General features: G+C 33.1%; 1 pseudogene; it reads right to left on the bottom strand.

Moving 5' to 3' along the window:
- Window positions 1–391: 391 nt before the first annotated feature.
- LOC131874989 (ATP synthase subunit beta, chloroplastic-like) overlaps window positions 392–25,949 on the bottom strand; it is a 143,334-nt pseudogene continuing 117,776 nt past the window's right edge.

Here is a 25,949-nt window from a genome sequence, read left to right as displayed (position 1 = left end):
TAAAAGTGTGTATGTGAAAATTGAATCATTCTTTCATGTTCTTATTGACTTGGGTAATGGTTGGCTTAAACTTTGATAGGACCTATATGCTTGATGAATTATGAACATCGTGGTTGATCAAGTAAATATGAAAGGCAATGGTGTTACCTTTTTCCTCGTGAATGGAATTTGGAAAGAATGTGTTCATCTGAGAGATCTAGCACAAAGAATAAATTTATGACATGTTTTTATTGATGGAAATTCCTTGGATGTTGTTGATATCTTTATGAGGATGGTTGGGTAATACACCCATTTGACCATTATTAGTAGTTAGTATTATTTCTTGAACTTCTAAATCCCAAACAACTCGATTGAGAGTGACTACATGAAGGTTTAGGTTCATTTTGTTTCTCTAAATTTCTTTTAAGTTTGTAGCCTTTGCGGTGGATTCATCAATGTTACCCACCAAATAAAAAGACTGTTCAGGTAGACCATCTAATTCTCCAGAAATGATCATTTGAAAACCTCTAATTCTCTCTATTAGACTAACATATTTACCAAGGGAACTAGTGAATACCTCTGCTACAAAAAAGGGTTGTGACAAAAACTGTTCAATTTTTCTTGCTTTTGCCATGATTAAACGATCATCTTCTAATAATTCATCTAATCCAAGAATAGCTATAATATCTTGGAGTTCCTTATAACATTGAAAAGTTTGTTAAACTCCTTGCGCAATTTCATAATGTTCTTTGCCTACGATCGAAGGTTGGAGCATAGTTGATGTGGAATCTAACGGACCTACTACTAGATAGATCCCCTTGGTAGCTAATCCTCTCGATGGTACACTAGTAGAATCTAAATGTGCAAATGTTGTAGTAGGAGTAGGATCAGTCAAATCATCTGTAGGTACATAAATTGCTTGAATGGAGGTTATAGATCCTTCTTTGGTAGAAGTTATTCTATCTTGTAAAGAGCTACTGTAGTACCGAATAAGAATATTGTTGTAGCTATTGGATGACGAAATGGATTTTGAAATTGATTCACATTCTCCAAGAAAGGGACCATCAATAGTCCTGTAGGTACTGAAGCCATTAAAATGATCCCTAATAATTTATTAACAACAGTACAAAGTATTTGAAATACGGGAAAAAATACCATTCGGGTAATATTTCCAAAGGAGTTGCAAATGGATTTTTCGGTTCACCAATAATTGATGGTTCTAGAACTACTAAACCTATGGTACATGAAATAGTACCAAAAATAACTACTAGCAAAATATATAAGAGATCATTCGGCCAAGCAGGCTTACCATAATAATTATGTCCCATGCCTTTAGCTAAGTTAGCCCTTAATATAGGATCATTTAAGTTAGGTTTCCTTTTTATTGGGATAAGTAGATTTTTTATGAATGAATCTATCCCCTGAAAGAACCAGACATGTCAATTTTGATCATTCGGCTCAAGCACTAGTTGAAATAAAAATTATGAACGATGTATCGTTAGAATAATTATAACTAAGAACTAAGAAGATCTATAGTTAATTCATCATTTTCTTATTTCGTATGCTTAGTACCCAAGTAAGCTCACAAATTCAATCATGATCGATATGCCTTTTGTATCATCTTATTCCTTGTAATTTGTGTTTATCTCAACCCTCACAATTTTTTCCATACAAGGTATTGACTCGTTACTGATCTGGCCTTTTTCCTTCTTTGGACCCCTTCTTTTACTCTGATGGTTTACCCTATTGAAATGCAAGGGAAATGCATGCATTTTCATGATAGTTTTGATACTTAATATAAGTACAGATCCAATAGCCAACAAGATGAGAGGGGGGGGGTGAATCATACAAACTTAATCATCCATAAAAACATCAAATTCAACCTCGGTAACATATATATCAGTCATATAACCAAAATTGTCAAACATGCAAACTCAAAAGCATATGAACAATATAAACCTCATAACACCAGATTTAACGTGGAAACCCAAATAGGGAAAAACCACTATGGGATTTCGGACCCACTAAGAAATATACTCTTCTAGAGTATTCTTGATTAAAAGTAAATCCTATTAAAGATTACAAACACATTGCTAGATGTGACCCGATTAAGGGATTTCCCTTAGATTTCTTAGGATCTTCACTTTGTTAGAAGTGACCTTGTCAAAGGATTTCAAACACTCAATCAGAATGTCACCTTGCTAGAGGATTTACATATAAGACTGTTAAGTCCACTCGGTTAAGAGATTTTCTATCACTTTCATAAAATAATAGTAATAAAAATCTATCTACAACTTCACATCTAAAATTCTAAAGCAGATTCTTATTTGTTCAATACAATCTAGACATAGAAATAATCTTGTCTATCTGTTGGGCTTCTATACTTTGTTATTCTAATAGGTCTTCAAGCTTCTATGCTCAGTAATCACTATGTAGCATCCCTGACCATACACTTGCCTGCATACATTGTTCATCAACAATTTCCTATTTATAAACAATTAGGTAACCACTTAATCTCCTTGATCACATTTCCCATGATCAATCATAGCCATCAGATCTTCAATCTTGTCCAGGTTCAATGCATCTTTCAATCTGAAAATATTTTACCCCACCTTGGAACTTGCATAATAGTCTTGGAACTTGTGTTAGGGTATTGCAGTTCAATCTGAGCTATAGATCTTCATGCTGACTTTCCATTACCTTAGATTCATTAACAAACTTCTTCCATGGCTTACCAATCATTGATCTACTCAAGCTCATCAGCTTCTTTCATTAAATACCACATGTAAACATTTAATGCATTCTGTTATAGCTCGGTTAGAACTCAGTTAGAACTCGGTGAATACTAAACTTCACTCGGTAGACATTCCACCTTCATTAACCGATAGTGATAACCTTAGGGTTTACCGACTAGGTTCCTTAGGGTTTATCGACTAGGTTCTTTGCCTGATAACATAGTATAGTATTAACCTTTACATTTTACAACATATGTATGATGTTAAAACAATCTAAAACATCATGATCTCATCATTGTCTGACTCGATAGTAGTTTCCCATTGAATACCTTATTCATCCCTTAATTCATCATATTCTTTCCTATGTCTTTTACTAACTTCTTTATAATCTTCATATCATACTTCTCAAGATATGGCAACATCATACTGAATTAGAAAATCAATTTCTTGACATCAATGACAAAATAATAATATCAAGATAGTAAAACATCTTTAATCAGTTATATCCATAATCATCAACAACCTTCTCAATATCCTTAAGAAATGCCAACAATCTTTCATTGTCTATTATAATGCATTATTGCCAACAATCTCCCCCTTTGGCATTGATGGCAAAACCAATTGATTTGACCTTGATAGATTTGGATTGCTATGATTCTGAAATGCTGAAATGCTCTCCCCCATACATTAGACTTCTCCTATTTTTTAAGTCTTCTTTCCAATCTGTAGTCTGCTCTTCTCCCCTTTCATAGGTATTCTCCCCCTTTGACAACAATGCCAAAAAGAAAAGAACTAAAACATAATTTGTTTCTGTAAGAAGTTATTTCCTGCTATTGTGTATCAACTAAGTCCTGGTTAGAGCATTTGTCTTCAATTCCTGTTCCTTGTAATATTATGTATTATTTCCAGTATTAATTCTAGTACACTTTTAGAAAACATCCTAAAGTGTATAACTCTAGCATCAACTCCCAAAAGATATTCAATAGAGTCATCAGATTGATGCTTTCACTGAACTTGGTCAGTGAGTAGAAGATAGGGGTAGGACCCCTAACTTACTTCTAAGATATTCAAAAGTGTCCTTTGGTAGTGGCTTGGTGAAGATATCTGCTATTTTCTCCTTTGTGCTAACATATTCCAACACCACTTTCTTCTCTTGAGCTTCTTCTCTAAGATAATGATATATGATAGATATGTGCTTTGTCTCAGAGTGCATTACATGATTTTTTGAAATATTAATGGCACTAGTATTGTCACAGAATATAGTTACTAGCTCAATAACTTTCTCACTTATACCTTCCAATAGTTTTTTGATCCATGCAATGTTGGTACAATTCAATGTTGTAGCAACGTATTCAACTTCTGTTGTTGACTGTGAAACACATCCTTGTTTCTTGCTAAGCCAACTCACTAGTCTTTCTCCTAAAAAGAAAGCTCCACCACTTGTGCTTTTTTTGTCATCAATGTTGCATGCCCAATCAGCATCAGTATAAACTTTTAAATCAAAATCATTTCCTTTCTGATATACTAAGCCATAATCCTTTGTGCCTTTTATGTATCTAAAAATTCTTTTGATTGTTGTCATGTGTGCTTCCTTAGGATCTCCAGAGAATCTTGCAACTATACCTACTGCATGTGCTATGTTTGGACTATTGTGAACAACATATTTTAGCTTTCCAATCATGGATCAGTAGAGTGTCTCATCAACAGATGCAGATTCATCATTCTTTGATAATTTACAGTTGGTAGTCATAGGAGTACTTACTCGTTTTGAATCATCCATTCCAAATTTCTTCAAGATTTCCTTTATGTATTTGGATTGAGTAATGAAAATCCCATTTTTCATTTGCAATATCTATGAACCTATAAAATACTTTATCTCATCGATTAATGACATCTCAAATTCTTGCTCATTTCATTTCCAAAGTTTTTTCATAAAGAGTCATTTCCACAAAATATAATATCATCAACAAATATGGCTGAGATTAGTATTCCATTTTCACCATTCATCATGTACATGTTGTTGTTCTCACTTGTCCTTATAAAACCAATCTTAATCAAATAAGAGTGCAATCTTTCATACCATGCTCTTGGTGCTTGTTTCAAACCATATAAAGCTCTGTTCAACTTACATACCTGATCTTTATTATTGTCTTCAACAAATCCTTCTGGTTGTTCAATGAAAACTTCTTCTTCTAATATTCCATTCAGAAATGCAGATTTTACATCCATTTGATATACCTTGAAATTCTTGAAAGCAACATAGGCCAACAATGTTCTTACTCCTTCAAGTCTAGCAACAGGTGCAAAAGTTTCACCATAATCAATTCCTTCTTCTTATGCATAACCTTTGCAAACTAATCTTGCTTTGTTTCGAATGACCTCCCCTTTTTCATTTAGCTTGTTTCTGAAAATCCACTTTGTACCAATTACATTTTTGCCCTTTGGTCTTGGGATTAGTGTCCATTTGTGATTCTTCTTTATTTGATCAATCTCTTCTGTCATAGCATTTACCCAATCTTCATTGTTAAATGCCTCTTTTACTATTCTCGGTTCAAATTTAGATATCAAACATGTGTTCTATCTTAGTTTGTTCCTTTTCATCACTGGATCATCCTTATCTCCTATAATCTGACTTCGTGCATAATGTCTTCTGACATACTTGGCTAATATAGGCTCAGTAAGCTCTATATGATCTTTTGCATCACTCGGTAACTGGATATTTTCTTCATTTTCTTCAATAGTTTTCTCAGTATGACTTCTCGGTTGCACATGGACAAATTCATCATAGTCTTCTGGTTCTTTGGAATTTCCTTCATCATTTCTTTATGCAAATTCATCAATTTTCACATTTGCACTTTCTACTATTTTGTTAGATGATTTGATCAGACATTTAAATGCTTTGCTTCTAGAAGAATAACCTAGAAATGTTCCTTCTTCACTTTTCTGATCAAACTTGCCATTTCTATCATCTTTATGAACATAGCATCTACTTCCAAAGATTTTAAAATAACTAACATTAGGTTTCTTATCATACTAGATCTCATATGGTGTCTTCAAAGTACCTTTCTTCAATTGAACTCGGTTCAAGGTGTAAACAGTTGTGCTTATTGCTTCTCTCCAAAATGTTTGTGGCACCTTCTTCTCAATCATCGATGTTCTAGCACAATCCACAATAGATCTGTTTCTTCTTTCAGCTATTCCATTCTACTGTGGAGTTCTCAGTGTATAGACTTGTCTTTTAATATCATGATCATTGTAGAATAAGTTGAATTCATCAGATATGAACTCTCCTCCTCTATCTAATCTATGACATTTTAGTTGTCTTCCTATTTCATTTTCAACTCTTGCCTTGTACCATTTAAACATTTGAAAAGCTTCTAATTTTTCTTTTAAAAACATTATTGACATCATCCTAGAATAGTCATCCACAAATAAAATGAAATATTTATCACCATAATAAGTTTGAACTTTCATAGGACCACAAAGATCAGTGTGCACTAGATCTAAAATTCCCTTAGAAGTGTAAGACATACTTGCAAAGCTTGATCTTGTCATCTTACCCATCTGGCATCCTCGGCACATAGCATTCTCAGGTTTTTCAAGACTCGGTAGACCTCTTACTCTGTGCTTCTTACTTATCTTGATCAGGTTATCAGAATTTACATGATAAAACCTCTTATGCCATAGCCAGGTATCATCAATTTTTGCATGCAAACACTTATTCTGAGTTGAGTCAAGGCGAAATGTATTACCTTTTGTTTGTGTCCCGATAGCAGCTAACTTTCCATTCTTTTCATGAACTTTGACAATTCCTTTTTGAAATTCTATTCGGTAACATGTGTTGTTTAGCTATGCTACACTCAACAAATTGTATTTCAAACCTTCAACCCAATATACTTCATTGCATCTTGCATTATCAAGAAGTGTTATAGATCATTTACCTCTTACTGGACATGGTGCATCATTACCAAATCTAACATAGCCTCCATCATAATCTTCTAACAAAACAAACTTGTGTTTATTTCCTGTCATATGATGTGAGCATCCACTATCTATAATCCAAGAATCATTAGAGTTTATGTGAGATATTAGGGCTTTTTCTTCATACCTTTCTTCATTTGATCCATCCTTGATAGCCACATAAACAACTTCCTCTTTATCAGTCTCATCTGATTTATCATCGTTAGATTCCTCATCAGCTATTAAGCATGTCTTTCTATCTCTTCTTCTGAAGTCTCGGTGTCCTCTGTAAAGGTTATCTTTCTGTCTGTCATCTCGGTAATCTTTCTTTTCATTAAAATCTTTGCTAGGACAGTTAGAAGCTATATGTCCAATCTTATCACAATTGAAACATTTCAGAGGTAGTTTTCCTTTATACTTAACTTTGCCTCTCCATAACCTTTTGGCTAATAGTGCTTCAAACTCTTCTTGCTTTCTGATTTCTTCATACAATTTGTGTACTTCTTCAATGTTCTTCCGAAATCTTTCACTTGCTCCACTATGATCTCCTTCAGAGTACTTATAATTTCTTTCATTGTAATCATTAAATTCATCAAGATGAAAAGAACTAAATGTTGATTCAACTTTATTTACCAAAAATTCACTATTATCAAAATTAATTAACTCAAATGCATGTAGCTTACCAGTAGTAGCATCCAAAGAAACTGGCGTATTAGGTACAGACCTCAATTCATTGATTGCTAAGACTTAGATTGCATAAGCTGGTAGAAGGGTTCTTAACAACTTACTTATTATATCCTTTTCTTCAATAGTTCCACCTACTCCTTTGATTTGATTGACAATCTCCTTTAGTCTTGTACTGTACTGAGTTATGTTCTCACCTTCATTCATCCTCATAGATTCAAGTTGTCCTCTTAAACTATCTACTTTTTCTCTTTGAACATGATCATCTCCTCCATATACTTATATGAGCTTATTCCACATTGCCTTTGCATCATTGCAGCCTTCTAGATCATTAAACTCTGAATCGATCAATGTAGATGTTATTTCAATCATTGCTTGAATATGTTCTTGCTTTGCCTTTATCTCTTCCATAGTCAATGGATAGGTGCTCGGTGTGACAAAATCATTCTCCAGATAGCATATAGCATATTCTCCAACTCTTGATAGATGTAGCTTCATCCTTTTCTACCATGTAGAGAAACTTGACTTGTTCAGCTTTGATGCATCCCTCTTATACATCTTTGGATCTTTAACTCAAGTGCCTTTAAACTTTCCTTTCGGAGTCCAAAGCTCTGATACCAATTGATAGTTCTGATACTTAATATAGGTACAGAGCCAATAGCCAACAAGATGAGATGGGGGGGGTGAATCATACAAACTTAATCATCCATAAAAACATCAGATTCAACCTCGGTAACATATATATTAGTCATATAACCAAAACTGTCAAACATGCAAACTGAAAAACATATGAACAATATATACCTCATAACACCAGATTTAACGTGGAAACCCAAATAGGGAAAAACCATTGTGGGATTTCGGACCCACTAAGAAATATACTCTTCTAGAGTATGCTCAGTTAAAAGCAAATCATGTTAAAGATTACAAACACATTGCTAGATGTGACCCGGTTAAGGGATTTCCCTCAGATCTGTTAGGATCTTCACTTTGTTAGAAGTGACCTTGTCAAAGAATTTCAAATACTCAATTAGAATGTCACCTTGCTAGAGGATTTACATATAAGACTGTTAAGTCCACTCGGTTAAGAGATTTTCTGTCACTTTCACAAAATAACAGTAATAAAAATCTATCTGCAACTTCACATCTAAAATGCTAAAGCAGATTCTCATTTGTTCAATACAATCTAGACATAGAACTAATCTTGTCTATCTACTGGGCTTCTATACTCTGTTATTCTAATAGGTCTTCAAGCTTCTATGCTCGGTAATCACTATGTAACATCCCTAAGCATTCACTTGCCCGCATACATTTTTCATCAATAGTTTCCTATTTATAAACAATTAGGTAACCGCTTAATCTCCTTGATCACATTTCCCATGATCAATTATAGCCATCAGATCTTCAATCTTGTTTAGGTTCAATGCATCTTTTGATTTGAAAAACTTTTTACCTCGCATTGGAACTTGCATAATAGTCTTGGAACTTGTGCTAGGGTATTGCGGTTCAATCTGAGCTATACATCTTCATGCCGACTTTCCATTGCCTTAGATTCGTTAACAAACTTCTTCCATGGCTTACCAATCATTGATCCGCTCTAGCTCATCAGCTTCTTTCATTAAATACTGCATGTAAACATTTAATGCATTATGTTATAGCTTGGTTACAACTCGGTAACAACTCGATGAATACTAAACTTCACTCAGTAGACATTCCGCCTTCATTAACCAATAGCGATAACCTTAGAGTTTACCGACTAGGTTCTTTGCCTACATAGTATAGTATTAGCCTTTACATGTTACAACATATGTATGATGTTAAAACAATCTAAAACATCATGATCTCATCATTGTCTGACTCGGTAGTAGTTGCCCATTGAATACCTTATTCATCCCTTAATTCATCATATTCTTTCATGTGTCTTTTACCGACTTCTTTATAATCTTCATATCATACTTCTCAAGATATGGCAACATTATACTAAATTAGAAAATCAATTTCTCGACATCAATGACAAAATAATAATATCAAGATAGTAAAACATTTTTAATCAGTTATATCCATAATCATCAACAACCTTCTCAATATCCTTAAGAAATGCCAACAATCTTTCATTGTCTGTTATAATGCAATATTGCCAACATTTCATACTATGAAAAGGAAAGGATAATTTACGTAAAGTGTTATGTTCCCTAAAGAGAATTTTAAATAAATTGGGGTACTTGTATCTGGGAATAATGTCTATATAGTTATTCGTTTGGGAAAATTAATGAAGTCCTTTCTCTGAGTACATGATAGTGTTATTGAAAAGTACTCCCCGTAAATGTAAATAAACTAGTACCATTGCTTATGTTGTGTGTTGTGAGAAAATAGTGCTTGCTTTGTGTCCCATGGGATGGTGAAGTAATCAACCTTGGAGAATGTGTTTGTTTATGGGTATGGGAATACCATACTATCTATGTGTTGTTTTCATGTTTGTTAACCTACTTAGTGCCAACCCACGGGTTGTTGACAAGTCAGTATGTGAAGGGGTAATAGCAAAAGTCATCATTCCTTGAATAGTATGGATTGGGGTACAAATAATGGTGGTATGAAGTGACCTTAGCTTCTCTAATTCGAAGATATATATATATATATATATAGGTCATGCCCAAACTTTTGGGCACGAACGGGATAAATTTTTTTTTTTTAAATCACAACTTAATAACATTTAATTTGCTAATATGTAATGCACTAGCAAGTTTGTCTTAACTATGTGTGAGTTAACTCTAACCACTAACTCAAGTCAGTGATATTAATTAAAAATCAAATGCGCAATTTATAAAAGAATTATTTAATTATCTCATCAAATTTAGTCAGTAGATTAATTAAATCACAACTCTCTAAAATAATTGGCGAAGGTATTATTAATCTTTAGTAATCATTAAATGTTTTAAGGAAATAATTAAATTAGTCCTAGCACTTTGTTTATAATGTCTAATATTTATTTTAATCAATAAATAAAAGGTGTTCAAACTAAATCGTCTAAAGGGTCAATTAAATTCATAATGAAATTTGTCTCATAAGTTTAATCTCTAAAACCTATTTTTAGTATAAACTCCAAAATAATAATAAAATCTAAAAACATCTTTTTTTTTACCCTTATGTTTAATAAAAAACATATATATAAAAAAATAAACACCTAATAAAATATTAGATCTACCATTTGCCCTTAAAGAACATTATTATTAAATTTTTAAACTAAAATAAACATTAATATATATTTTTCTTAGACAAATATTCTTACAATTTACCCAATTCGCTCATATTATTTTAACTCTCTCTCTCTCTCTCTCTCTCTCTCTCTCTCTCTCTCTATATATATATATATATATATCAGTGTGTGTGTGTGTGTGTGTGTGTGTGTGTGTGTGTGTGTGTGTACATATATACATATGTATATATATGTATATATATATATGTATACATATGTATATATATATATATATGTATATATTTTAGATGCCCTAGATTTCTAGGATTAAATTTACCATACATATGTATGATGTTTTTTTTTTTGTACTTTTAACAGTTGGATAAAAACAATTTCCAGATTTAAAACACAATGTACCCCTTTTAATTTTTTTTTGTATACTATTTAGCTAGAATTTGAGATAGTCTAATTACTTCAGATTTATTTTCTACAAATAATTTACTATCAGAATTAAATAAATTATTCCACCAACTATATAAATAGGTTATTATTTAAAATAGATAGACATTTAACTTTAGATTTTAATTTCTGCTACAAGTGTAAATAACAAAATTAAGTGAACTTAAAACAACAACTATATAAATCTAGAATTTATTAAAATAATTCTTTAGAGATGGCTATAATAACTTTTAGATTTTATTTTCTGCAAATAAATAAAATGACAGATTTAAATAAACTAACTTTTGCACTTCCATGTATAGATCTAAATGTTTTATTTCCAGCCTACTACATGCATGCAAATCTATTTCATTCCTTTCCTATTTTATTTTATTTTAAATGCATAAAAGAATAAATTAAATTATATACACAACAAATGTTATTTTCAGAACTTTAGGCACTAAATTCAGAAATACTCATTTCTTTTCTACAATATAGCATAATAAAATATTACATTTCTTTAGAGCATATTTCAAAGACACTATCGTCACTTTACAAATTGGTCTTTCATTTCTAATAAATGAGGAAAATAAGAATAAATACATTTCCAAATATTTTTCTACAACAAATAATCTAGCCACATCTACTTGTCCTATTTTTTTTTCCAACAACCTGCAATAAATCAAAAGCTATGACCATGGAGTGCTCACCTCCCAGCCTAAGCTATCTAGTAGCCACCCCCGAGCTTGGAGAACCAAGTCCTAGATAGGTTACACACATGCAAACACAATAAACAAGAAAAAACATTCACAAACATATCCCCAACCCAAGCTACACTACACCACACATTGTGGTGTCTATTCAAGGGTGGTAGTGGACCAAGTACCCTAAGGAGACTGCAAGTATGATAAAAAAACACATAGCTACCTCATGGAAAATAAAGATATATCACAAGTATAATAACCCCACATCCTTATGCCCCCCAAGGCATTCATGCCTTATTTCCCTCCTTATGACCCCCAAATGCATAAACAAGCCATGCAGCAAGGGTCACATAAATTTCCCTTGAGATCACTCTCATAACAAGAGCCTCTCACTCGAGGGTTGTCAAACTTCTACCACCCACAAGACCATCCTCTCTCCCAAGAGTAGGAGGCCTTGGTTACTCCCAAAACACAAAATGCATACAAGAAATCAAAGGCATAATGCATGATAATTTTCCAAAATAAAATGCAAGAGAACAACTTTTTCCCACACAAACAATCTTTCCAAAATAACATGCAACATAAAATAAACATAAGGAAAAGTTAAACCAACCTTCAAACTACCCAAAGGTATGCTAGTCTAGTTGAGGATGAGCAGCCCAATTCCACAAATTCTTTCCTTCTCTACACTTAGCCAATTTCCTAAAACCAAATCTATCTTTTCTTTCAAAATTGCCTTGTCTCCAAATATGGAGTTTGGGTGATTACCCACTAATTTCCTAATTCTTGCTTAAGAAGGCCTCTGTAAGAGTTCTCATAGTTTTCTAAAACTAAAAAGGAAAGGTAGGGTGAAATGGGAAAGGGATCTCACATCCAAAAAGGAAGGTTAACAACTTAGATGATGCCTTCTAATTTTCAATTTTCGCTCAACTTAGGAAACCCACTTTTTAGGGTGTCTAAATGGTCACATGGGAGTTGGTACATGCCTAAAATTACTCCTAACCCTTAGGTATACTTTATGGGCTTTAGGAAACACCTTTAAACTACCCCTATGAGTCCATTTAACCCCTTTTAAACCCATGTGAAGTTAACTTTCGGGTCAAACCTAAGTTGACCACCCCAAAGATTCTCTACCCAAGGAAAATATAGAACCACATTAAATTATTTGAAAAAGCTATGGTTAAAACAACTCCCTCCAAGAGACAATTCAAAAATCAAGATATAAATCAACACATGTGTCAAGTGACACAATAAAAATACTTTTACAAAATTACACATGAAATTTTGTCTCTTGTTGGATTTACACAATTTAGTAAATTCAATTTAACACACATGCCACATTCACTTTCACAAATAAAATACGATACAAATGGGGTGTTGTCTCTCCAAATAGACAAACCCTGGTTATACGAACATACATAGGTCTAGGTTTGGTTCTGCATAATGTTTCCATGGTCACATGGATAATTTTCCTATGCATCTCAATTACACATTAGGAATTCCAAATAACCTCATATAATATAAAACACATGAATAAGAATACACATAAAACATTCTGCATACAATATACATTTAAACAAATCAATACATCTTACATCCAAACAACTCCACATAAGCAATTATCACAATTCTCATAATTTTGATCCACACATAAAACATGCATCCTATTTCTATCATCATAGCCTGCAAATCCAATAATGATGTATATCATCTCAAATTTATCCTATTCTAGAATCATATAGAGTTATATATCATAAAGCATATAAATGAAGCATCAACATATAGCAATGTTATCCAAATCATGAAATCATATAAGTTCTAAATCCATAATGCATAAAAATAAAGCATCCATAATAGTCTCAACATAAAAATCATTGAAATGCTAGATTGAGTCGGGGTAGGGCCTCACAATATATAACAAAACTATAATAAAAAGGTGTACTCAATGCTTCCCCTTTTAATGAACAAACTTGTATGGTTCATATGTGCTAGCCTAATCCCCACAGTTCTTGAGCATAGTGATGGTATGTCTTGGAGGATCATTTACCTTATTTTCATGAAAGGTATGTTAGTTCCACACGAGTTTCCAGTTGGAGGCTAAGGTCAAGAGTGAGAAGGACTACCAGGATAACCCACTGGGACTATGTGATGACATTTGTTGCCACTTGGGGGTTGGGGTCTAGGGTGAGAGGGACTGCCAAGATAGCCCAAGTGGGACCATGTGTTTCATGTATATGAATAGTTTGAGGCCCAACATGTGGAGGGAGATTTATTACCCATGCTGAGATGGATTGTGTACCTACACATAAACTGACATGATGTAATAAGTATGATGCCACACCCCACTGATGTTCCATGAAGTGGTAGATGATGATGTCATGCTATTGATGGTAGCGAGTCGAGCTCGAGAGCATGATGCCACATACATAGATACATGAAGGTGCATATGTATGTTATGTATTCCTACATGATGCAGAGTGATAGGGAGACACTTGCATGTGTAGAGGGGAACCCATGGTTGTTTGATTGTTTTTGAGTCAGTAGGCATATGGGTGGGCCCTAGCCATGTATAACTTTGGCTTATAGTGAGTATCTTGAGAGGTACATCACTATGCATGTGAACAACGTGTGGCTTTTTCACGAGGGAGACTACCATGTAGGATACATCCATTGTGTGCTTTCTCCATTGACAGTATTGTCATCTCATGTTGCAACACGATGCAGGATGTAGTAGACATCACCATGTGGCCTACCAGTTTTATTTGGGCTAGGGCCATGCCCTATGACAACATGATGCAGGGTGATGTCGAGGTGCACACCGCCATGCCATGTGGGTAGTGTGACTATGTCACACCACATGATGAGCTATTGTGATAGTTGGACAATTGTTCCCTCCTTCCTCATTTGGTGGCTAAATTCTAATCACATAGTGATGTTATGTGCAATTTATGATATTCTTATTTATTTACATATGTGGACCAGAAATTTATTCTATTTTTTACTGTGAAGGTTTAGCCACGATCATGTGATCTTTTGTATATTTGACTTAGTGTTGCAATTCCATGGATATTTCTTATCTTATTGTTGAAATTGATGATTTATTTTCTTTATTTATTCATATCTTGGTGGCTAAACTAGTTTATCTTTATTGTTTTTGAATGTTGGTCTAGTGTTGTAATGTGTTTCCTCTCCAAGGACATATGAGGCAAACCTGGTTGAGTGTAAGAGAGGAAGTAGACATAGGGAACCCTGAGGATGGGGGTATGTGAGGTTGTTTTGTAGCTAGGATCCATTACCTACCCATGCATGGTGACTATCTCTTGGAGACTAACCACCTTACACAAACAAGGGATGGTCACAAGGGTCTTGTATGGGAGGTTGCACCACTGTGTGTGTGTGTCCTAGCACCATCAAACCCTTGAGTGAGATGTTTGAGGCATGGAGGCAAAAGATATATATGATTATGTGTCTTGTTCTAAGATCATGCATATAGATGTTGATTGTACATATTATCTATGACCAAGAATTAGACATGCTCATGTAGCCTTGTGATGTGAACTTCCCAATGATGTGGATGAGTATGTATGTGTAAATTATTGAGTAAAATGTCTATTTTGACACTATATTATTATGAATGGACATTAGAAAATTTTTACTATGTATGAAAAGTATAAAATTATTGTGTTACGTGTTTTTCATGGATACTAACATGGAGATGGAATTTGAAATTTAAAGCTATTTTTATGGAATAATATATTAGGAAGGGGATGGAATAGTAAATGAAATAGAGCATAATGACATGTTTTCTTGTGTGAGTTAGTAGATGAACGTTATAATTTGTTGTTTACCTCAATTAATGCATAAATTTGGTATGGTAAAAGGATGAAAATTCTTGTTTCACTACTATGATTAGAGATAGCTCCTAGAATGACAGGAAATGTAAGAAGTATCTAACTAAACAGATTTAGTAGCGATGTTTCATTTATCTGAGAAAAGATATATATGTATATTTTGATATTTGTTTAATAAGTTTCAGGACTACTGTGTGCTCTTTGTCATCTAATCTTTTGCGACTTCTAGGAGTAAGTTGAGTTTTAGGGTAGGAGGATGTAAATCCCCTCTAGGGTGGCTACAAATAAGGAGGTATTGTGACATTATACCTTTGCTATCATGTTATCAATAGGTAAATTTGATATTAAATTCTAACATATATAGTTAGGAATATGGATAATTGAGGATGTGTGGTTGGCTTAGGACTCAATACTTATATTGAATAGGTTTTGGTAATGTTTCATAGGATGAAGAATGATTATTCTTATAAGGGATTTTGATGTACTAACCTATGTTGCAGCAAGCGAAATTATACTATTGTCTTGTGAACTTTATATTATTGGCTTCTATGGTAATGTCAGATGTATGTTAGCTATTTATTGTTGTGTCACATTTTATTTTAGTTTATGTTGGTCATAAGGACCATCTATGTATCCTAATCCTTGTTGGGTTAGAGAAATATCTATTGTCTTTGCAAGCCAATCGGGTAGCCTCTTAGGCATTAATCAAACATCCCGGTTTGGTTGGTTTGTCTATCATTTGTTTAAGTGTGGCTAATTACCTTTTCTATGTTGGGTAATTTTTAATTATTAAATTTTCATTAAATGATGGTTTTAAAGAAGTCAATATAATCAATTGTTTTTCCCTTTTAATAAATTAATTATTGTTTTTTATGGTTGCACATTTAAAAGTTATTAAGGGATCAAAATTAATATGATAGTTTGGATTAATGAATTAATACTAATCTTTGTTTAATAAATTAATACCTTAGTTGTATTAAATAATTAATGAACATGCTTTATTTATTTTATTTAAATTAATTAAAGCTTGATTTATTAATTTTAGAATCTTATTTTATTAATTAATAAATTTTATGATTTTAATTCCATGTGAATTATTATTAAAAGTTTTAATTAAACTTTTCTTTTAGAAGTTGTTTTTTGGTCTTTTGTGCGTGCATGAGTCTTTTTTGGAAATTTCTTTCCTGAGTGTTGTTTTGGAAAGGAATTCCTTTATATTCTGGAAATTTCTAGAATATGGGGTTGTACATTGATGGTTGGTTTTTGGGTGTTTTTCTCTTTCTTCAATTTTTTTTTGGGAGGAAGATTTTGGAAAGAAAGATTGGTACAGAGGTTTTCATTATTTTGTATTGGGATTTGTTGTGTGTGTCGAGTATTGGAATTGGAAGCTCTTCTACAAAACTCTCTTCTAGGAGTTTGATTGAAGGCAGGGACTAAAAATCCCTGCATGTGTTCTTTTCCTTGAAATTAAAATTTAAAGAGTTTTTTCTTGAAAACAATCGTCTATTATTATTTGAACACAAATTTCTCCTTGAGAAATTTTAGTTTTAACGTTAAATAATTTTTTTGGTGATTTTTTGTGAAGAGAAAGGGAAATAAATGAATTGGGGTTTGGATAATGATTGTTTGTTCAAATTAAATTTTCTAGTTTGATTATGGAATGTAGATGTTGGATATTTCATTAAGTTTTATTGTTTAAATATACTAGTAGCTAGTATTTTAATCCTCTGTTATTTTTTCTAAATATTAGTTTGTTGGAGTTGTTTTTTAAATTTATTTAATTTTAAAAAAAATGATTTAGTTGTAATGTTGATTAAATTTATTAAATAAGTTTTATTTATTTTATTATTTTGGGGAGTGTGGATGTAACCCCATGGAGTGGGGGTACCCATGATGTGGGCCTCCCACAACCTTGGGGAAACCCTCATTGTGGAAGAACCCACAGTCATGGACACACCCACATTGTGGGTGTTGGCCATTTGGAGGAATTGATTATGTGTTGCATTGATGTTTTGTGACTGATGTCAACACTAGTTATTTGGATGCTTTACCATCACACTTTTGGTCTTGGTAGGTTGATTGGTTTCTGGTTGATTTGGATTTGGCATGATCCGGTAGGCTCTGGTATGATTTGGTTATGGAATTGGCTTATTCATGATACTCATGTTCATATTCAGTCAGTTGGTTTTGGTTTGGTGATCGAATGCTATCCTGTTTGCTTAGAAGCTTGGTTTCTAGTTTCGGTGAGGGTTTCACTGGTAGAGCTTTTGATGAATATCTTTGATGAATTGTATAAGTGGTGTTGGTGTAGCTTTTGGTGGAGTTTCAGGATGTTGTTGGTGATCATGTTCAAGACTTGGCGGATGGAGATTATTGTTGTAGTATGTGGACCTATACTGGGTCTCGGTTGATCTAGGTTATGGACCCACTTTAATGTAACATGTGGATTGGACCTCTCGATGTTTTTCTAGGATGTCTTATGTGTTGGATATTATTTCTTTGTTCTAAGGCCGACATGGTTTGTAATTATGTAATTGGTTTGTTGTGTGGTGGCCGACCTGATTGTCTATGGTCAAGGGTTTGTATATATATAGATGTAAGATCTCATTGTAGATCATAATGGGAAGGAGATGTAATGTGCGAATAATGTAATATCATTTAGGTAGAGAATTTGATCAATCATTGGAGATTGAATTGGTTTTATGTAAGAGGATTTAGTCCTTTGGTATTGAGCTTAATCGGAACTATACTCAGGCATAGGAGATGCTATCTTTTGCAGTTCAACACTCTCCTAATTATAGTCTTGATTTCTATGTAGTCAGTGAGGCTCCTTTTGTGATGAACAGTGCGCTCTAGGCTATTGGTCTACCTACAAGTGCAGACCCCTCAATTGTAATTTACATACTTACTGCAAAAGTATTGTCTGACTATGGGTAGGCTTCCCACTGTGGTTTTTCCCTTTATCAGGTTTTCCACGTATAAATCTTGGTGTCATGTAGATGGTATTTATTATGTGATTATTGTTTATGCTTAATTGGTTTAACTACTATTCTGGTATTAATATTTTGGGTTCTAGTAATTTGTGACAACTGATTCACCCCGCACCCTCTCAGTTGTCTTCTGGTTATTTGAACTATCTAATAGTGGGCCACCCACAACCCTAGGGAAAGAATGTTGTGGGAACCCACAATAGTGGGGATTTCCACATTGTGCACCTTCCACAGTTGTAGTCCATCCCATGTTGTGGTAACCGCACTCCCACAAAGTCGTGGGAAGAGTTTTTGGTGTAGGCCAATTTCTTTGTTGTGGCAGTTTATTAAGGAATTTGTATAAGTGTATAGTCATTTTGATGTATTAAGGAATTTCGATAAATAGAGATATATTTGACTAATTAAACCATATTTGAAAAAATGAATGGATGTATTTTAATGCTTTATTTAAAAGTAAAATTTGCATATTTAAGTATAATTCTTTAAAGTATTGTTTTGGGTAAATTGTTATTAAGGGTTGATTAATTGCTTGATTTTATCATCTGTTTTGGAAATTAGATATATTGTGATAAAAATGAATGTATTAGATTAATACAAATGATATTTTATATGGTTACTTAATCATGTGGTTAAGTTATTTATTTATGAAATATAATCTTATGAATTATAGTAGATTCAAATAATTGAATATAAATCACATGTATTATGAAACTATAATACTAAATAAAATTTAATATTTGAGGAGCATATCATTGATGCATATTTCACAATTTAAGATTATGGTGCTTCAATTAGTATTTTGAGATGATTTCTTTCTCCCAATCAAGGCTCATCTGGTAAGGTGAATTGCATTGATGGCAACTCATCTTCATGTGCTGGTATTTCTCATCTGGATTCATTGTCTTATCATTTTACATAGATTGGGTGAACTAGTATACACACTATGCTTTATTCTTATTAACCAGTTAGTCTTGTTATCGGTAATATATATTTGGGACTTTGTTAAGTATAGGACCTTGATAAAATCGTTTGTGGAATTGGAGGTAGTGTGAAGGCCAACATGGTGAACAAGTTAAAAGGGTATTTAAGGAAGATCATTTAGTGATGTCATTATGATGAGATTATGGTTGTGATGCGATTTTGGATGTGAATTAGTCAAAGATTGATGGTTTGCGATTTGGTCAGAGAGTGGAAGCTTTTGTGTGTAGTTTCACGTGTGCAATCCCAACTGACAGTAGAACACAGTATCAGTAAACTGGCTCAGAGGAGGTTGACAGAGCTTAAATTAGAACTTATCCAGCATGGTCAAATGCATTATTTGAGTTCACCTTTGTTTGAAATCATTGTGTAATGTTGTGTAAGTTAGTGAGACTTCTATTTGAGAAGTGAGCTCTGGGTGGTGAGCCTGATTGTATGTGCAATCCCATCTATGTAATATTTGTATACCTTGATCAAGTATATAGATATTGTGGGTATCATCCCCATTGTGGTTTTTCCCTTTACAGGGTTTTCCATGTAAAAATATTGGTGTTATGGTATTGTTGCTTTATGTCTTGTTTGGTTTATGCACTTTAATTTTATAATTTGTTAATCGGTTAATCAACAATAAGTTAAGAAATTCAATTATCGGTAAAACACTGATTCACCCATCCCTCTCAATGTTCTTAGATTCCAATAGTATGTATTTACTCGGAAGGGAATATTTTTTTATCCTTGTTCATTAAATTGATTTGGTTAATTACTAAACAAATAATACTTTTAGACAATCAAAATCTTGTGTTAATAGAGGAGTCTTTATTAGTTCTTTTATACTTGATAAGGTTCTCTTGTTTGGAAGAAGAGTAAAATTGTAGTAAAGACTTTCAATGTTAAGGATAATGTGTATATCAATTTGATCTTAATAAATAGGTTGATATTAAATTTAGAAAGTGATCTAGAACAATCCTTATGATTTATGGTTCTTTAACATCAGGTGTTTTGTAATTAGGTGAATCTTGTATTTCAGTTCCATTTGGTTAGAGGTAGTTAGTGGGGTATGTAAACCTTTAAAATGTAGCTATGTTACCATTAGTCTAGCATTAAGTAAATGCTTATTCTTAAGAGGAAAGAAGTTGATAGGAACGAAGAGGAAGATTCCTAATTCTATATGTTAGAGGTTATCCTTTTAAAGCAATAGCTAACTCAATTATGCTCTTGTATAAATATGTCATATTGAAATTAAGCTTCCTTTATGTCGAATTAGGTATGAGAGTTTTAGTGATGCATTTTTCTTTTTTTTAATCTAGTTCAAATGTAAGATGTAAATTATAACTAACACCTTAAACATTCTTAATGATCCAAGATATCATATTAGCTTATATTAGTGTTGGAGTCAGTGTTTTAGGATCCTTGGTATAGTTCAGTAGGGGGACTTTTGTTCAAATAATATTTATATCAATTTATCTATAATTTTGTCTCTATTTCACCTAATTGGGTGGTAGCCGATGAGAGAAATGTCTAGGGTAGGAGGCCCTAGAAAGGGTTGCATACCCACTTTTGTTATAATTTGTAAGTTGAACTACAAATTCACTGCACATTCACATAGGCAAGGCCATTTGTGATGAGCCCCCGAGTCTATAGGTTTGGCTCTTCTAAGTTGTCTGATCTTGTTACTCTTCCTATGTTTTATGTTTACCCTTGTGATTTCAATGGTAGATGTTTGATCTGGTTAATGTTATTGTATGGTTAAACATGTTGAACATATATCTAGTTTTTTATAGATCTAATGTGTGCATCTAGTAGTGTAGGCTTGTGTGCATGAACATACAATAGGTCGATACATGTGTTGTACTGGGAAGAGGAATCTTGGGTATGAGGTGACAATTTTGTTTGTTGAGTGTTGCTTAATTCAAAACTCATCATCTTACAGTGTGTATGGTCATAATATTTTAGTAATTTTCAATGTGTTAATGTTTTAAAAAAAAATGTCACTACTTTTTAGTGATGCTTGCTTATGTAAAAGTGGGCATTACATTTGGTATTAGAGGACAATTTGCAACACTAGGATCTTTGGTTAAGTATTTTATCCTTATTCTTGCATGGTGCATTGTCATAGTAAGTCATTAATTGTTTTTCTCTGTTTCTTTTTATGTTGGGATTTTGTTCCCTATTGTCTATGCTGACAACTAACCTATTGTGGTGGTCTTTGAAGGGTTGTTTGCAATTTTTTCTATCAATCAAAGGTTTAGGGATGCTTGGTACTAAAACCCTATGATATTCTTATCTACGAACAATTTTTTTTGTAGTGGTTATTTAAGATAAAGGTTTTGAGATGCCTTTCAAAATCTGATGTTTGTTGTTCCCTCCCTTGACTACTTTGTTCTAGTGTAAGGGGTTTCCATTGGTAGATGGTTCAAGGTCCTCCTAAATCCCGTTGTTTTGATTACGTAATTTTTCTTGTTCAAGAACTTATTCCCCCTAGTTGATGCTCCAATCAAAAGTATCATTTTCAAAAAGGGTTTGCCTTTTTGGTTTTTGTGATACCCCTCCCTTGTTCAGACATTGTGTTTACCTAGTTGGACTTATGTTGACTCCTTCTGATCCTCATATGATTTTGATGATACTTTATGTTATGATGTTTTGATTTGATATGTGTATGAAATGCTTTATGTTTATGTGCAATGAATGTTGATTAGGTTCTTTATCCTTTTGAATTTTTCTGGATTTGATTGTGTGTGTTTTTTTCATCAATGTTTTGAATCACACTCCATGATTCATCATCAAGATGATGAAGAATTTGAAGGAGATGAAAAATAGCGAGTTGCAAATCTGAGATAGAGTAAAAAGAGATGTAGGGTAGGGGAGGGCACAAGGATCAAGAGAGAAAAATAATTAAAAAAACCTACAAAATTAAGCACAACTCAACAACTAAAAAAATATAAATAAATAAGAAAATCTACAAATATATATAAGAATATATATCCATGTAAGTATATGTGTGTATATATATTTATATACATATACATATTGTTACCCCCTATTTTAGCATTCATTGTTTTACATTGTATTGGAATATTCATGTCAAGATAATGTGCGTATTAATTTTAGCATAATTAGTTTGCCTCAGCTGATGTGTCTCTATGTCTAAAATGTTTGTGTCTTTGAACCTTTTATTTGAACTCGAGGTCTAGTTCAATAGTTCATCAATTCATTGGTTCATTGAGTCTTTATATTATGTCTTGGTTGTGCCAAGACTAACTTGTGTAGAAAAGATCAGGTGGAGAATGACTTTAATTGCTAAACCTTCCTTGGTTTGAGAGTTCATTGGTTCAATGGTCTAGTAATTCTACATTTAAAATGGGAGCTTTGTGAAAGTGGAGACCGAGAAAGGGAAATAACAAGCATTCAGGGAATATTTTGAGAATCTTGGTGATTTATTTGAAATTATTTTTCACAAGGTGGTAATCATTTTTTCTGATAAGAGATTGTGTGAAGTGTTATGTAATAAAAGCAAGTGTCAAAAGTGTCATCTTCATCATCAATCAAAATGAGTGAATGAGTTGTGGGAATCATGTGATAGTTCTGATACTTAATACAAGTACAGATCCAATAGCCAACAAGATGAGAGGGGGGGGGGCTAGTGAAGCATACAAAATTAATCATCCATAAAGACATCAGATTCAACCTCAGTAACATATGTATCAGTAATATAACCAAAACTGTTAAACATGCAAACTCAAAAGCATATGAACAATATATACCTCATAACACTAGATTTAACGTGGAAACCCAAATAGGGAAAAACCATTGTGGGATTTCAGACCCACTAAGAAATATACTCTTCTAGAGTATGCTCGGTTAAAAGAAAATCCTGTTAAACATTACAAACACATTGCTAGATGTGATCCAGTTAAGGGATTTCCCTCATATTTGTTAGGATCTTCACTTTGTTAGAAGTGACCTTGTTAAAGGATTTCAAACACTCAATCAGAATGCCACCTTACTAGAGGGTTTACATATAAGACTGTTAAGTCCACTTGGTTAAGAGATTTTCTGTCACTTTCACAAAATAATAGTAATAAAAATCTATCTACAAGTTCACATCTAAAATGCTAAAGTAGATTCCTATTTGTTCAATATAATCTAGACATAGAACTAATCTTGTCTATCTGTTGGGCTTCTATACTATGTTATTCTAATAGGTCTTCAAGCTTCTGTGCTCAGTAATCACTATGTAGCATCCCTATGCATACACTTGCCCGCATACATTTTTTATCAATAGTTTCCTATTTATAAACAATTAGGTAACTGCTTAATCTCCTTGATCACATTTCCCATGATCAATAATAGCCATCAAATCTTCAATCTTGTCTAGGTTCAATGCATGTTGTGATTTGAAAACATTTTACCCCACCTTGGATCTTGCATAATAGACTTGGAACTTGTGCCAGGGTATTACGGTTCAATCTGAGCTATAGATCTTCATGCTGACTTTCCATTGCCTTAGATTTGTTAACAGACTTCTTCCACGACTTCCCAAACATTTAATCTGCTCTAGCTCATCAGCTTCCTTCATTAAATACCACATGTAAACATTTAATGCATTCTATTATAGCTCGGTTATAACTCGGTAACAACTTGGTGAATACTAAACTCCACTCGGTAGACATTCCACCTTTATTAACCAATAGCGATAACCTTAGGGTTTACTGACTAGGTTCTTTGCTTGATAACATAGTATAGTATTAGCCTTTACAATTTACAACATATGTATGATGTTAAAACAATCTAAAACATCATGATCTCATCATTGTCTGACTCGGTAGTAGTTGCCCATTAAATACCTTATTCATCCCCTTATTCATCATATTCTTTCCTACATTTTTTACCGACATCTTTATAATCTTCATATCATACTTCTCAAGATATGGCAACATCATACTGAATTAGAAAATTAATTTCTTGACATCAATGACAAAATAATAATATCAAGACAGTAAAACATTTTTAATCAGTTATATCCATAATCATCAACAACCTTCTCAATATCCTTAAGAAATGCCAACAATCTTTCATTGTCTGTTATAATGCAATATTGCCAACAATCTCCCCCTTTGGCATTGATGGCAAAACCAATTGATTTGACCTTAATAGATTCGGATTGTTGTGATTCTAAAATGCTGAAATGCTCTCCCCCATACATTAGACTTCTCCTCATTTCTTCAACCTTCTTCCCAATCTGTAGTCTGCTCAGTTTTCTCTTCATCTTCTCCCCTGATAGGTCTTCTCTTAGTTTTCTCTCCTTTATAGTAGTCTCCTCCCCCTTTGACAACAATGCCAAAAAAAAACCAAAAAAACTAAAGAACTAAAACATAATTTCTTTGTGTAAGAAGTGATTTCCTGCAGTTGTGTATCAACTGAGTCTCGGTCAGAGCATTTGTCTTCAATTCCTGTTCCCTATATAATTTCCTATATTAATTCCAGTACACTTTTAGAAAACATCCTAAAGTGTATAACTCAACATCAACTCCCAAAAGATATTCATTAGAGTCATCGGATTGATGCTTTCACCGAACTCAGTCAGTGAGTAGAAGATAGGGGTAGGACACCTAACTTACTTCTGAGATATTCAAAAGTGTGCTTTGGTAGTGGCTTGGTGAAGATATCTGCTATTTTCTCCTTTGTGCTAACATATTCCAGCACCACTTTCTTCACTTGAGCTTCTTCTCTAAGATAATGATATTTGATAGATATGTGCTTTGTCTTAGAGTGCATAATAGGATTCTTTGAAATATTAATGGCACCAGTATTGTCATAGAATATAGTTACTAGCTCACTAACTTTCTCATTTATACCTTCCAATAGCTGTTTGATCCATGCAATGTTGGTACAATTCAATGCTGCAGCAATGTATTCAGCTTCTACTGTTGACTGTGAAACACATCCTTGTTTCTTGCTAAGCCAACTCACTAGTCTTTCTCCTAAAAAGAAAGCTCCTCCACTTGTGCTTTTTTTGTCATCAATGTTGCCTACCCAATCAGCATCAGTATAAACTTTTAAATCAAAATCATTTCCTTTCTGATATACTAAGAAATAATCCTTTGTGCCTTTCAAGTATCTAAAAATTCTTTTGATTGATGTCATGTGTGTTTCCTTAGGATCTGCAGAGAATCTTGCAACTATACCTACTACATGTGCTATGTATGGTCTGCTGAGAACAACATATTTTAGTTTTCCAATCATGGATCGGTAGAGTGTCTCATCAACAAATACAGATTCATCATTCTTAGATAATTTATAGTTGGTAGTCATAGGAGTACTTACTAGTTTTGAATCATCCATTCCAAATTTCTTTAAGATTTCCTTTATGTACTTGGATTGAGTAATGAAAATCTCATTTTTCATTTGCATTATCTATAAACCTATAAAATACTTTA

The sequence above is a fragment of the Cryptomeria japonica genome, chromosome 4 (genome assembly GCF_030272615.1).
Source record: "Cryptomeria japonica chromosome 4, Sugi_1.0, whole genome shotgun sequence".
In the NCBI taxonomy this organism is placed as follows: Eukaryota; Viridiplantae; Streptophyta; class Pinopsida; order Cupressales; family Cupressaceae; genus Cryptomeria; species Cryptomeria japonica.
The sequence above is the reverse complement of the archived record's forward strand: the minus strand, read 5'-3'. Positions and strand labels throughout refer to the sequence as shown.